The sequence below is a fragment of the Diabrotica undecimpunctata genome, chromosome 3 (assembly GCF_040954645.1).
Source record: "Diabrotica undecimpunctata isolate CICGRU chromosome 3, icDiaUnde3, whole genome shotgun sequence".
In the NCBI taxonomy this organism is placed as follows: domain Eukaryota; kingdom Metazoa; phylum Arthropoda; class Insecta; order Coleoptera; family Chrysomelidae; genus Diabrotica; species Diabrotica undecimpunctata.
The window spans coordinates 41,365,433-41,378,535 of record NC_092805.1 but is presented as its reverse complement, the minus strand read 5'-3'; the positions used below and the strand labels follow the sequence as shown (position 1 = coordinate 41,378,535).

The 13,103-nt window shown below is 32.3% G+C and overlaps 1 protein-coding gene across 1 annotated transcript in view; it reads right to left on the bottom strand.

The window, feature by feature from the left end:
- Elk (Eag-like K[+] channel) overlaps positions 1 to 12,581 on the bottom strand; it is a 1,090,653-nt gene extending 1,078,072 nt beyond the window's left edge. Inside the window, exon 1 of the mRNA XM_072525784.1 lies at positions 12,364 to 12,581. The gene's annotated coding sequence lies outside the window, so the exon portion shown is untranslated. The remainder of the gene's footprint in view (positions 1 to 12,363) is intronic.
- Between the last annotated feature and the right edge of the window lie 522 nt (positions 12,582 to 13,103).

Sequence of the window (13,103 nt, the reverse complement as noted above, 5' to 3'; positions counted from 1 at the left end):
GAAGTTCTCAATTGTAATTAGTTGTTAAAAGCAAACATCTGATTTTATGTACAGCTCTTCCTCGACAATAACCTTTCATGGTTGACGCGGTTTACTTAATAAAAAAAAATGTCATTTAATAATTATGATATTTTAACAGCAAAAATAAAAAATCATTTGTTGGTCATATCTTCCAACCGAACTGCTAAATACAGTTTCCATTAAGTGACATTTCTGTTTGCATGGCTGTTTTACAGATTTTACCGTTTACATTATTTCTCCCATTCATTTTAAATTAAATATTTACGATAGGATCAGTCCATCCTCCAAAGTTTTAATTACACATCTATATTATCGGTTTAAAATTAATATTCCAGCATATTTAATATTGCTCTCGTGCATTCCCAGAAGAGTTTATTTAAAATTAGCCTGAATTTAATTTTAATTATGAATTATTATTTGTGAATATTTGGCAACAAGTAAAATTTATATAAATTATCTGCTTAACTTTGATTTAATTTTTATTGAAGAGTATAGGATATTTTAATTTTAAAATAATATATTGAGAACAATAGGTAATTTCTCATTTAGTTGGATTCTAGAGTCGAGCTTTAAAGATCACACCAGAGAGAAAACAAAACATCAGAGAGAAAACACTTCAAAAAACAACAATGCACAATGAAGACAGTTCGTAGATCAAAAACACCCAGTGACAATCGCCAAATACAAAGTGGACCCGGTTGCCTTAAAGAGGACAAGCTCGATATTATTATATTGTTTTATATTTTTATATATTTTTAGTGTCATAGTATAGATATTGCACTAATTTTGATTTTTGTTTCAGGGCTACCTACAAAGAAAACCAAAAAAACACACAAAAAACCGGCATAGGCCACCAAAATAAAGAAAAAATACTAACAAAAACCGGTGCAAGCCAACAAAAAAAAATTAACAAAAACCCCAAAATCCGGGCACGTAGGGCCCAACCCCTTGAGCACTAAGTCGACGAACTGAGCCTGGCTCAGAGTGGAGACTTGAGGCACAAGTAAGCAATTTTAGTTCGCGTATAAGCAACATTAAGATAACAGGAATATAGCGACAATGCGCTGTCCTGAGTTTTGCATTCGGTTAGGAAACCATGTTGGGGTTCTATTACCCAGGACCTCCACATGAAGAGCATTTGGCTAATAGTTGTGCTCCTATCGCGCATCAAAGTGCTATAGGGGGAAAAGGGATGGTCTGGAACATTGGAGCGAGGTGGAGTGACTCCTGTTTTTACTCGAATTAACACACCTCGCTCCAATGAATTGTTATCTTCTTCTTCACGTGCCATCTCCGCGACGAAGGTTGGCAATCATCATGGCTATTCTGATCTTAGATGCTGCTGCTCTGAATAGTTCAATTGATGTGCATCCGTACCATTCCCTCAAGTTACGCAACCATGAGATTCTTCTTCTTCCTACACTCCTCTTGCCCTGGATTTTCCCTTGTATAATCAATTGAAGTAGGTTGTATCTCTCATTACGCATAACATGCCCGAGGTATTGCAGCTTTCGTGTCTTGATGGTTTCCAATACTTCCATTCTTTTGTTGATTCTTCTCATGACTTTGTTGTTTGTTACATGCTCGGTTCATGATATCTTTTCGGTTCAGGTATAACAAGGAATTGTTATACCTGAACGTAATTCTTAGGGGTGAACATTTCTCACAGGCTGGGTTTAATTAAATTACTTGCTTGCTAGCTTTAAAGATACCGTTTACCTAAAAAATTATTTAGTAATCTAGAACGATTTCCAGAGTGGAAAAAGAAACGTTTTTAGGTAAAATGTAATTTTTATTACAATTCATTGTGGCTTATCTATCTAGATAAAAGGCTAGGATCGCACATAACGCGGTAGGATAAATCCTAGCACCATCTAGGAAAAAAATCTTAACTACCAACTGGCATTTCAATCATATTTTATTGTTTTAACGGTACAGTTAATTTATTGCTAACTCATTCTACATATTCATGATTTAATATTATTCTGATGCTATTTTCTTGTGGCATTTTAAAGTAATTACTGTTTAAATGGGAATTAGCCACAATTAAAGGTTAAAGTAAGTTTATTGACGCTTCAATTTCCACTTCGGAAATCGTTCTCAAAATACAAACATTAGTAAATTAAACAAATTTTGTTTTTTTTGTTACTTGGTGGAAAATTCTTCTATCTTAATTTTATCTTACTCATTTATATGACAATTCAGACATAAATTATACATTTTAAAGTAGACGACTTTAAAATGATTTGCCAACATTGTTGAGTTGCGTTCCTGGGACGACTTTTCTTGTAAGATAGTTCATTCGATTACATGTAATCAACTTTAACTTGAGAATATCCGCCAGAAAAAATTATAGCATGTAATTCGTCTTAAAAAAGACAAACACATGCTATGATGACAGTAAAATTCTCCTGTTAGTGATTCCATAGTCAATCATGAGGAAAAACCCAGGAAAAACCTCATAATACTATCCCGATATGGTAAGTATTTGGTTTTAAGTTTAGTTGACTCTCAATAAACACCAAATTCTGATTTTATATGTTTGTTATTTAAAAAACATAAATGATGTATCCTGGATATATTACTGACTTACTAATACTGGTAATTTCCGTTTAATAACTTCCTGTTTTAATATGGGTAACCAGATCCTACTACATTCTGCCGAGAAATTTGCGACACAATTGGTTTCATTTAGCATAATTAGAGCCGCTTTTTGATTTTTTTCTTTTTACCATCCGTTTCTTTTAGGACTATACTTAAATCATTCCATTGAACCCAATGTTCATTATCCCATGCGTGTTTACATTTTTGAGATCTATAAAATTCTCTAATTTTAATATAAAATTGATGTTTACTTATTCTAACTTTTAAAGCCTTTATCTCCATTATTAGCCGATATATTTATGGAAGATTTTGAAGCAAATATTTCTAAACAAAATTGAAAACCCACAATATGATGGAGATATGTAGATGATGTATTCTTAATGTAGCCTCATGTATCAGAGTTGTTAAACACATTCCTGAATAATATAAACGATAAAGAAGAGACAATAACATTTACCATGGAAAAGGAATATTATAACACACTACCTTTCCTGAATGTTTTAATCTCTAAGAAAGATACTGGATATAAGACTCAGGTGTATAGAAAACCAACACACAACAACAGATATTTAAATTTCAAATTAAATCACAACAATAATATTACAAAAGGAGTCATTAAATCCTTATACGATAAATCCAAAATTACTTGTTCTAACGAAAATTCGTTCTTGGAGGAAAAATATTTGTTAACATGTTTTATTAAAAAATGATTATCCTTTATCGTTTATAAATTCTCAACAATCGACCAAATAGAACAGAACAACTTAGAACGAGATCCTACAGCATACACAAGGAATTATACGAGGAAAATAACAATAATATACATAAAATAATTATCAGAAAAACTTAAAAGGATTGGAAATAAATTCAACATTTCAACAACATTCAAAACAACAATCACATTAAGATCTATTTTGTCGAAAACCAAACCTAACAAATAACGAGAAAGGACAAAGAATTGTATTTATAAAATACCTTGTGAATGAGATCAGTTTTATTTAGGTGAAACATCAAGGCCATTAAATATTAGAATAAGCAAACATCAATTTTATATTAAAAATAGAGAATTTGATAGATCTCAAATATGTAAACAAGCATGGGTTAATGAACATAGGGTTCAATGGATTTATTCAAGTATATTCCTAAAAGAAACGGATGGTAAAAAGAGAAAAATCAAAGAAGCGGCTCTAATTATGATAAATGAAACCAATTGTGTCGCAAATTCATCGGCAGAAGGTAGTAGGATCTGGTTACCCATATTAAAAGAGGAAGTTATTAAAAGAAAAATACCAGTATTAGTAAGTCAGGAACATATCCAGGATACATCATTTATGTTTTTTAAATAACAAACATATAAAATCAGAATTTGGTGTTTATTGAGAGTAAAATAAATGTAAGACCAAATATGTCCATATGACCAAATATGGAATCATTAACAGGCGAATTTTACTGTCATTATGACATGTGTTTATCTTTTTAAAGACAAATTACATGCTATGATTTTATCTGACGGATATTTTCAAGTTAAAGTTGATTTCATGTAATCGAATGAACTATCTTACATGTAAAGTCGTCGCAGGAACGCAACTCAACAATATTGGCAATATCATTTTAAAGTTGTCTACTTTAAAATGTATAATGTATGTCTGAATAGTCAATATAAATAAGTCAGATAAAATTGAATTATTAGAAGAATTTTTCACCAAGTAACACAAAAACAAAATTTGTTTAATTTTACTAATGTTTGTATTTTGTGAACGTTTTCCGAAGTAGAAATTGAAACGTCAATAAACTTAAGTTAACCTTTAATTGTGGCTTATTCCCATTTAAATAGTAATTAATTCATGATTTAAATATCCTTACTCGGAAATTTTACTGCTTCATCAGTAATTAATTTTTTATCCAAAAATTGTTAAACATATATGTTTACTGTAATTGTAAAGTAATATTTATTATTAATACAAGATCCCACTACAGGATCACTTCGTTCATAACGTAGATCATCAAACTAATATTTTTACCTACATTCAAAAAAAAAAGAAGAATACATTGATAATAAGTCAAAAAGTGGCCGCAAATATTTTTCCTCATATTCTTCTTCTTCTTTTAATTATTATTTTAATTAATTTTAAAATTCTATTTTCCTTCATTCATTTATACACTTTACGTTACATTTTCTTCTGTCTTCACTTTTCTTTCGATCTCTCAGCGTATTTCCTGTAATTCTTCTCAGTACTCTTATCTGTGCCGTTTCCAGTAGCCTTTGTGTTGTGGCTTAGTCGGTTCTTGTTTCTGAGGCATATGTCATTATTGGACTTAGACTGGCTTTATAAATTTTTGACTTCTGTCAGTGTTAATGTGTTCGTTTCGCCATATAGTGTTATTAAGGCATCCTGCCAGTCTATTTGCTTTTTTGACAAATAATTTATTTCGTTTATTTATTTTTTAAATAAAATACGCTGCTAATGACGTATATGCATGATTTTCATATCAAATTAAAAATTGTTTTCTTAATATGATGATATAAGATTGCCTGAGAAAAAATGGTCGAAAATTAGGGTTGTCAGCTGTTAAAAACTCGAGATATTAAAGATAAAGTAAAATGGAGTTAGGACGCAACGACACTGGTTTGACAAGTAATAATAATATGTATATTATTATCTATCTATCGACGCATGCTTTAAAAACTCACACAACTGACACTTGTCAGTTTGTGATAAATTTATATGATGTATTTATATGTTGTACAACTTGTAAAAATGCCGAAAAAATAAATTTTAGCGTTTTTAAGGCCATTTTTCAACAGGTTGGACATTGAATTTTAAAAAATAGACAAAAATTATGATATGATAGCTGAACTCAAGTAGTTTTAGAATATGTAATACATAAACAAATTGATATATCGTTGCGTTTCGTGGTACATAGACTTGACGAACGTTTGATCTTTATTGAGCATTCGAAACATCTTGCTTATTTTGTACCTACAAATTGTATTCTGCTTTAATCCAAAGCTTATAACGCTACTATAAAGTAAAGTTTACCACGAGAACCTATTTATTAATAACAAACTAAATTACCGTTGCGTTCCGGGATTTACAGACCTAATGCTTTAAAGACCGAAATATATTAATTATTTAATACCCACAAGCTTAATATTGTTTTATTCTAAATAATAAATGTACTACATAAATAACAATCAGTATGGAACTTCTTAAATTTAACTAACTTAAATTAATTGCAGCTCTATTCTATAAGATATATGACACAGGTAAAATACCATCAGACTGGCTAAAATTACCATTCGTAACATTACCAAAAAAATCCAATGCCTCACACTGCGATGACTATCTAATATTAAGCATTATGTCTCATGTTCTTAAAACTTTTCTCATAATCAATCATATACGAATTTACAAGAAGTGTGAGTTTCAGATGAGTGACACTCAATTCGGATTTCGACATGGACTGGGAACATGAGAAGCTCATTTTGCCTTAAATGTGTTAACACAACGATGCAGAGACATAAATGTAGATGTATGTGCATGTTTTATTGATTATCGAAAAGCATTTGACTGCGTTAACCATCAAAAGATAATTGAAATTCTGAGAACAACTGGAATTGACGAACAAGACTTGTAAACTATCTCAGAAATATTTCGGCACCAAACGGAACAATTAAAATAGAGAACACAATATTCGAAGATATACGAATCCGACGAGGAGTGCGACAGGGTTGCGTCTTATCACCGCTATTATTTAATTTGTATTCGGAATCATATTCAGAAAAGCATTAGACGAGGTTCAAGGTGGAATCAAGATTAACGGAACCAGCATAGACAACATCAGGCACGCTGATGATACCGCCCTAATAGCAAGCAACGCACAAGAACTACAAAATATAATAAATGCGGTAGTTCGTCATAGTGAAATGTTCGGTTCACATCTAAATCTTTTTAAAACTAAAATTCTAGTATTTTCAAAGATACCAACATACGTACATTTGTACGCCAAGGGACAAATAATAGAACAGGTAACTTCCATACAATATTTGGGAGCAAATATTAAGAGCCAGTGTAATCCAAAAAAAAAAAGAAATTCTATCAAGAATCAACCAAGCGAGAAAAACACTCATGAACATATAAACATTTTTTATCAGATCTTAGTCTAAAGCTCAGAATTCGAATGATCAGATGTTACGTTTTCTCTGTTTTGCTGTATGGCTGTGAAAGTTGGACAATGGACAAAAAAAGAATAGATGCCTTTGAAATGTATATGTACAGAGGGATGCTGAGAATTCCAAAGATACAAAAAGTTACCAATGGTGAGGTACTTCGGTGCATAAGTTAACAAAAAGAGTAAATTAGCATAATTAAAGAAAGAAAAATACAACACTTGGGCCATGTGTTGAGAGGTGAAAGATATGAATTACTCCAAATTATTATGGAAGGTAAAGTTTAGGGCAAAAGATCAGTTGGAAGACGCCAGAACTCGTGACTGAAAGACCTGAGGAGATGGTTTGACCAGTCATCCACAGAAATCGTTCGTTGCAGCACAAAGAAGACATAAATTTAGCATATAATTCAGATTTTGGCAGAGACAGTGACGCAGAAGATGTTTTGCCTACATCGTTTTCAATCGATGGTGCTTTAACGTCAAGAGGAACATCATCTATGCAAAGACTGTCTGAAAGGCTAAGCACGTCGAAAATAATTTATGACTCGGATGATTCTGTCGAGGATCCAGACTACGTTTCTGATACTGCATCTGAATTAGAAAAATCTAATGACAGGAGCATTACGAGTGAGCAGCAAATTGAGAAAAGCGAGTTTGACCAGCAGGAGAGGTTGGAGAAGACTAACAAAATGATGAAGGTGGATCGGATAATGAAAACGGTGAATTTGTGTGGTCGAAAATAGCAAAACATCCCGTAGGCTACAATAGTTTTGATTTTAACGAAAACACATTACGCATTGTACCAGAAAATTTAGAAAAACCTATTCAATATTTTTGTAATTTTTTAAATGAAACTGTATTAGATAATGTTATTAGAGAATCGAATAAGTACGCAAATTAAAAACAAGTAAATTTAGATTTGAATAAAGATGAGCTAAAGGCGGTTTTAGGCATTTTGATAATCATGGAATTCCATAAATTACCTGGTGTAAGATTATACTGGTCAACAGAAGCGAATTTTCACGTAAACTGGATTAGTAAAGTCATGACACAAAAGAGATTTTTACACTTGAATGACAATGAAAACATGGCTCCACGTCCCAATTTTGATAAACTGTACGAAATTCGTCCTCTGATTAATATTCTTAACAACCTATTTTTAAATTCTTTTATAACTTCTCGTCATATTGAAATTTATGAAAGTATGGTCGGATTCAAAGGGCACATGTCCATGAAACAATACATGCCCCAAAAACCTTTCAAGCGAGGTTTTAAAATATGTGTAAGGGCTTGTTCCGTAACAGGGTATAATTTAGGATTTAAAATTTATGAAGCTAAGGAACCTATTACCAATAATAAGTGGGGTCATGGTGATAGAACTATTCTGCAAATGTCACAACCGTTTCAGGGTAAAGGTTACTGCTTGTATTTTGATAATTTTTACAATAGTTTCCCTTTGTTGCGTAAATTGCTAGAAACGGATACTTTTGCTTGTGGAACCTTGCGTTAAAATAAAAAGCAGTATCCCAAACAACATCAAGTAGCTTTTAAATCTCTCAAAAGAGGAGAGTACGATTATTGCACAAATGGTGATTTATCCATTTGCAAATGGAAAGATCGCGGCCAAAAAGCTGTACTACTTGCTAGTAATTTTCACGATCCCTCATCAAAAACTACAGTCGAACGAACAAATATTAAAGGTGAGAAAGAAAAAATTCCTTGTCCGCAAGTAGTATATGTCTATAACATTCACATGGCAGGTGTAGACAGGTTCGACCAATATATGTCTACTTATTCAATTCAATGGAAAAGTCGTCGATGGTGGATGAAGCTCTTCTATTTTCATATTTATGCTGCTATTGTATTGATGTTCTTTAAAATAACAACAATGCAAAACCAATGACTCATCTATTATTTCGCAACATATTAGCCAGTGAATTAATTGGAGACTATATGGGGCGCAAAATAAAAGGTCCTTTGCCAAATTATGGTAAAGATAAAATAAATAAAATCGACGAGTGCAAATTATCTGTACTAAACCTAACTCGAAAATATGATGTAGGTAAGCATATGCCAACACCAGGAACAAAAAAACGGCGATGTGCTTTGTGTAGCACTAAAAAAATGTAAAGAAAACAAAAATTCGACAGTTAGTTCGTCAGGATATCCAAGGTATTGTCTCAGAAATTGTCTTAACATTCTTGGCAGTCGGTTATTTTCTACTCTTTGCTTCATATAATCTTCCACCAAAGAAACAGCTAAGTTTTTAAGAAAAGTAGAACGGACGTTACAATTCTTCAATGTTTGAAATTGATGTAACACAAAAGAATTGATTCCAGCAGCATCTAACATTCCATACAGAATCCTTTAAGGCCACCTTCTCATCTTTCGAGCAACTGTCTTCGAATGACAGAGTTGATCAAACGTTTCGACCCCACCTTTAGTCGCATTGTAGAACATTGTAATTTCTGGCTTTTTTGTTTCTGCATTTATTTCATCTACAAAATGCATTGTAGAACGTATTTTTTCTTTTCTGAAATATGGGATACTAAAGTTACATCTTTTGAAAAAACAATCGCTGATGAGGGATTTCACTGCGTTTTCATCTAGAAATTGTACCGGTTTTTCTCTTTTATTTTTGCCGAGAGTTCCTACTATGGTAAGTTTATTGTCAAGAAGTTTTTTGCTAACTCAGTTTCTGTTATCAGATCGTTTTCAGAAAATACGACAACAGATCACATTTCTAACATATAGGGTAATTTAACGCAGCACTACCTACATATTATATTTATAGCGCTGCTACTCATTAAATAAACAAAACACGAATAAAAAGTAAGATATTTATTGCACAACAATATTTCTACAAAAAACATCACACATATCTGCCAAAAAACTTTTCATCTAATCTAACCAGTATCGCAGCACAAATCTGTTATTCGGCGTCACCTAAAAACTTCCTTTTGTAGGATTTTCTTGCAAAGGCTTTAAAAGGGCAGCCCCTTTGAAGACTCCAGCAGTAATCTTCCATCATGTGATTATTCCATCTCACCTGATATCTCTTTTTTATCGTTTTGATATCTTGGTGGAAGCGTTCCCCTTATTCCTCACTAAGATCACCAAAATTTTCTGGGAAACGTCTAAGTGGCTATGGAGGTAATGAATTATAATAATCATATGACAAACGTCTTTGTTAAAATTATTGTTGAGCATTTCTTCCACTATATCCCGTTAATTTTCCTATTTATTGTTTCCAAGAAAATTTTCTACAACTTTTGCAAAGGAGCATCCTGCATTGCATTCAATTTCAGTCATCGATTCTGTAAAATGCAAATCTTTTATAAGTTATTATATCTGAGGCCCATTACATATCCCGGCTTTCAATTTTTCTTTACTAAGTGCAGGAAATTTGCTCGACAAGTATTGAAAACACGGACGATTCTGGTCTTGGGCCTTTACAAATTGTTTTATCAGCCCTAGTTTAATATATTACGGAGGTAATATTATTTTCTCTCGGTCGACCAATACTTCGTTAACTACGTTAGCTACTAAACTAAAGCATCTCTAGAATGCCATTTTCTTATACTTTAGTGTTGGTCCTTAGCCCTGCTATCCCAAAGAAAACAAGGATATTTTGTATAGCCACCTTGTTGTCCTAGGAAAAAGTTCACCATCTTAAAATCAACACACATGTTCCACTGATGTTGGTCATACTTGATGTTTTTTAGCACCAGCGATATTGTTTTATATTCTTCTTTCATTTTTGTGGAATAATCAATTGGTATACTTCCACATTTGTTTCCATTATGTAGAATGACATACTTTAAACTTCGTTTGAAACTGTTGATAAAAAGTCGCCAGTGATCTGGTGTGTACTTCGATACACCCTTTTTTTAACAGTCCTTTAATACTGTTACAAAAAACCAGATTATCTTGCTGAGAAAAAAAGGCAGAAGGTCTTTTTCTCTATTACGGTGGTATGCAATTTTGGTGTCTGGGTGAAGAAAATTCTTTCCCGATAGTCTGGAGGCAAGCAATTCGGAAGAATTCTTTAGAAGGTTCAAATTTCTGATAAGATCGCTTAGCTTTTCCTGAGTAAAATGCTCAGGATGTGTTGATTCCCCTTCAAAACCACTGACGTCTTCCTCAAATTTATTAGTCTGCAGTTCGTCAGATAACGATTCAACATTACCCTCTGGTAGTGTAGGCAGACTGCTAATTATTGGAATGGGTATCTGCTCAAGCTGATTTGGAACTGTCTTATTGCTGAATCCAGGTTAGGATCCTATGTCCACGTATGTCGATTATTACGAATAATACCCTTTAGATTTACAAGACAAAAAAAACTTTAAACATTTTCGTTGTTCTTTCGTCCACTGTCGCAAGTTTTCAAGACAAGTTTTGCACACTATATGTGGAGCCCAGGATTTATCTTGATCTCCTAAATGAACACTAAAATAGGCTTGATATGCCCTTCTATAAAATCACAAACTGGCTTTCTTGTTTCCTTTACAATGTACTCCCCACATATGTAGCAAAAAACGTACGGGTTATTCACACAACAACGTCTGCTTGTGGAAGCCATGGCTTTTAGTTGTCAAACACAAACTCTTGCAACGAAACTCAAGTTCCAACTAAATTTTACAATGGAATGCAGTCCACTTTATACGAATTTATTGAGGCCATTTCAGAGAAAATACTATTTACTTATCGGACAATAGTTAACAAACAATTAGCGCTAATTTCAAGCTATGGGCATTTCCTATAAGTACACTTTAATTAGAAGTTATTAGTATGCATTTGTCTTAGAATTTGTTTAAGTTTGTTTATAAACATATTGCAATTATAGTGGTGGAATATACAAGAATGTAAGAATATTTAAGTACTTGATGATTATGTTATATCTCAAAAGTCAGAGCTGATACAAAAAAAAGGTTTATATTTTTGGATTCAGCAAAGATGAATTAACCAAAATCAGTTGATTTTTTTCGGCAGCGAGACAATTTTTTTTGTTGGGCTGTGTAATGTATTAAGAAAAATGTAACAATTAAATCGAAGAATAGGTAAAACACTACAAAATCAAACATACCTAGAGCTAAATGTATGCATATTATTTATCATACTCAACTATTTATCTTATAAAATCTGAAACAGAATTACTAAACATTATACCTTTTTAAATCACTAATACCTCTTTATTTACAGCTTCATAAACATGCCATACAAACAATAACTTATACAGTAAGCACCTTTGAGGAAAAATGATTATGGTTGCTTTAATTAAACACAAAATCCCTAGAGGTATCAGCCGCTTGTAATTTTGAAATATTAGTTGTATATTGTGAGCCATAATCGATAGAATTTTATCACTTTATTTATATTACGGCGTTTCTAATTACGTCCCGATACCCCGTTTCGACCTTAAAACCTGGCTTCTAACAACCACCGAGTCAGCCCTAATCAGAATTCATCGAGTGTTGGCGTCAAGCAACAGGTCCCACTCCGAATACGTCCCTAAGGAATATAGTTTAAATCTATGTAGGCGCTTTAAATGAAAATGTAACTTACCTAAAGATTGAAATTTGCACTTTCACCCACTTTTGATAACAAGTTTTTTATTAAAAATACAAGTTCACTAATTGTTAACATATTTTATTTATTTAAACAATGTTAAAAGTTTATTTACACTACATAAACGACGTACATACACTAAATTTAAGGAAATAGACCAACTTTTCCAACACCAAATTTTATCTTTTATTTTGTTTTATGTTTTTTGAAGTCGCGGTCGCGTATTGGCTAGGAATCGCGTTTGCAGTGACTGGAACGGTGGGTAAACTTTGAATGCTGAATTTCATTCCCTGGGAACGTATCCCGTAGGAGGTACGCTTGCGCTCGTGAAAAGATAGTATGGTCTTGTGTATTCCCAGATTTTGCCAATGTCTCGTATTTTCAACGATTAGACCAGGAAAATTCGGTAAAAACAACAAGTAGTATAATAGAATGTTTACTTTGAAAACACGTTATGTTTATTGTGCACAATAAAGTAAAAACAAGGTCATCCAAGAATGAAAATACTTCTGCCGAAGAATTATGGTTAATAAACCACTTTTTTTTTTAATTTGAAAAATTAATTCTTCGAACAATTTAATTTTATCTGACTCATTAATATTAACAATTCAGACATACAATTCAATTACAATAATAATTACAGTAATACAATACAATTAATATGTTTAACATACTTAAAACATGTTCATATCTATATCCATCTCTACCAATATATATATATATATATATATATATAT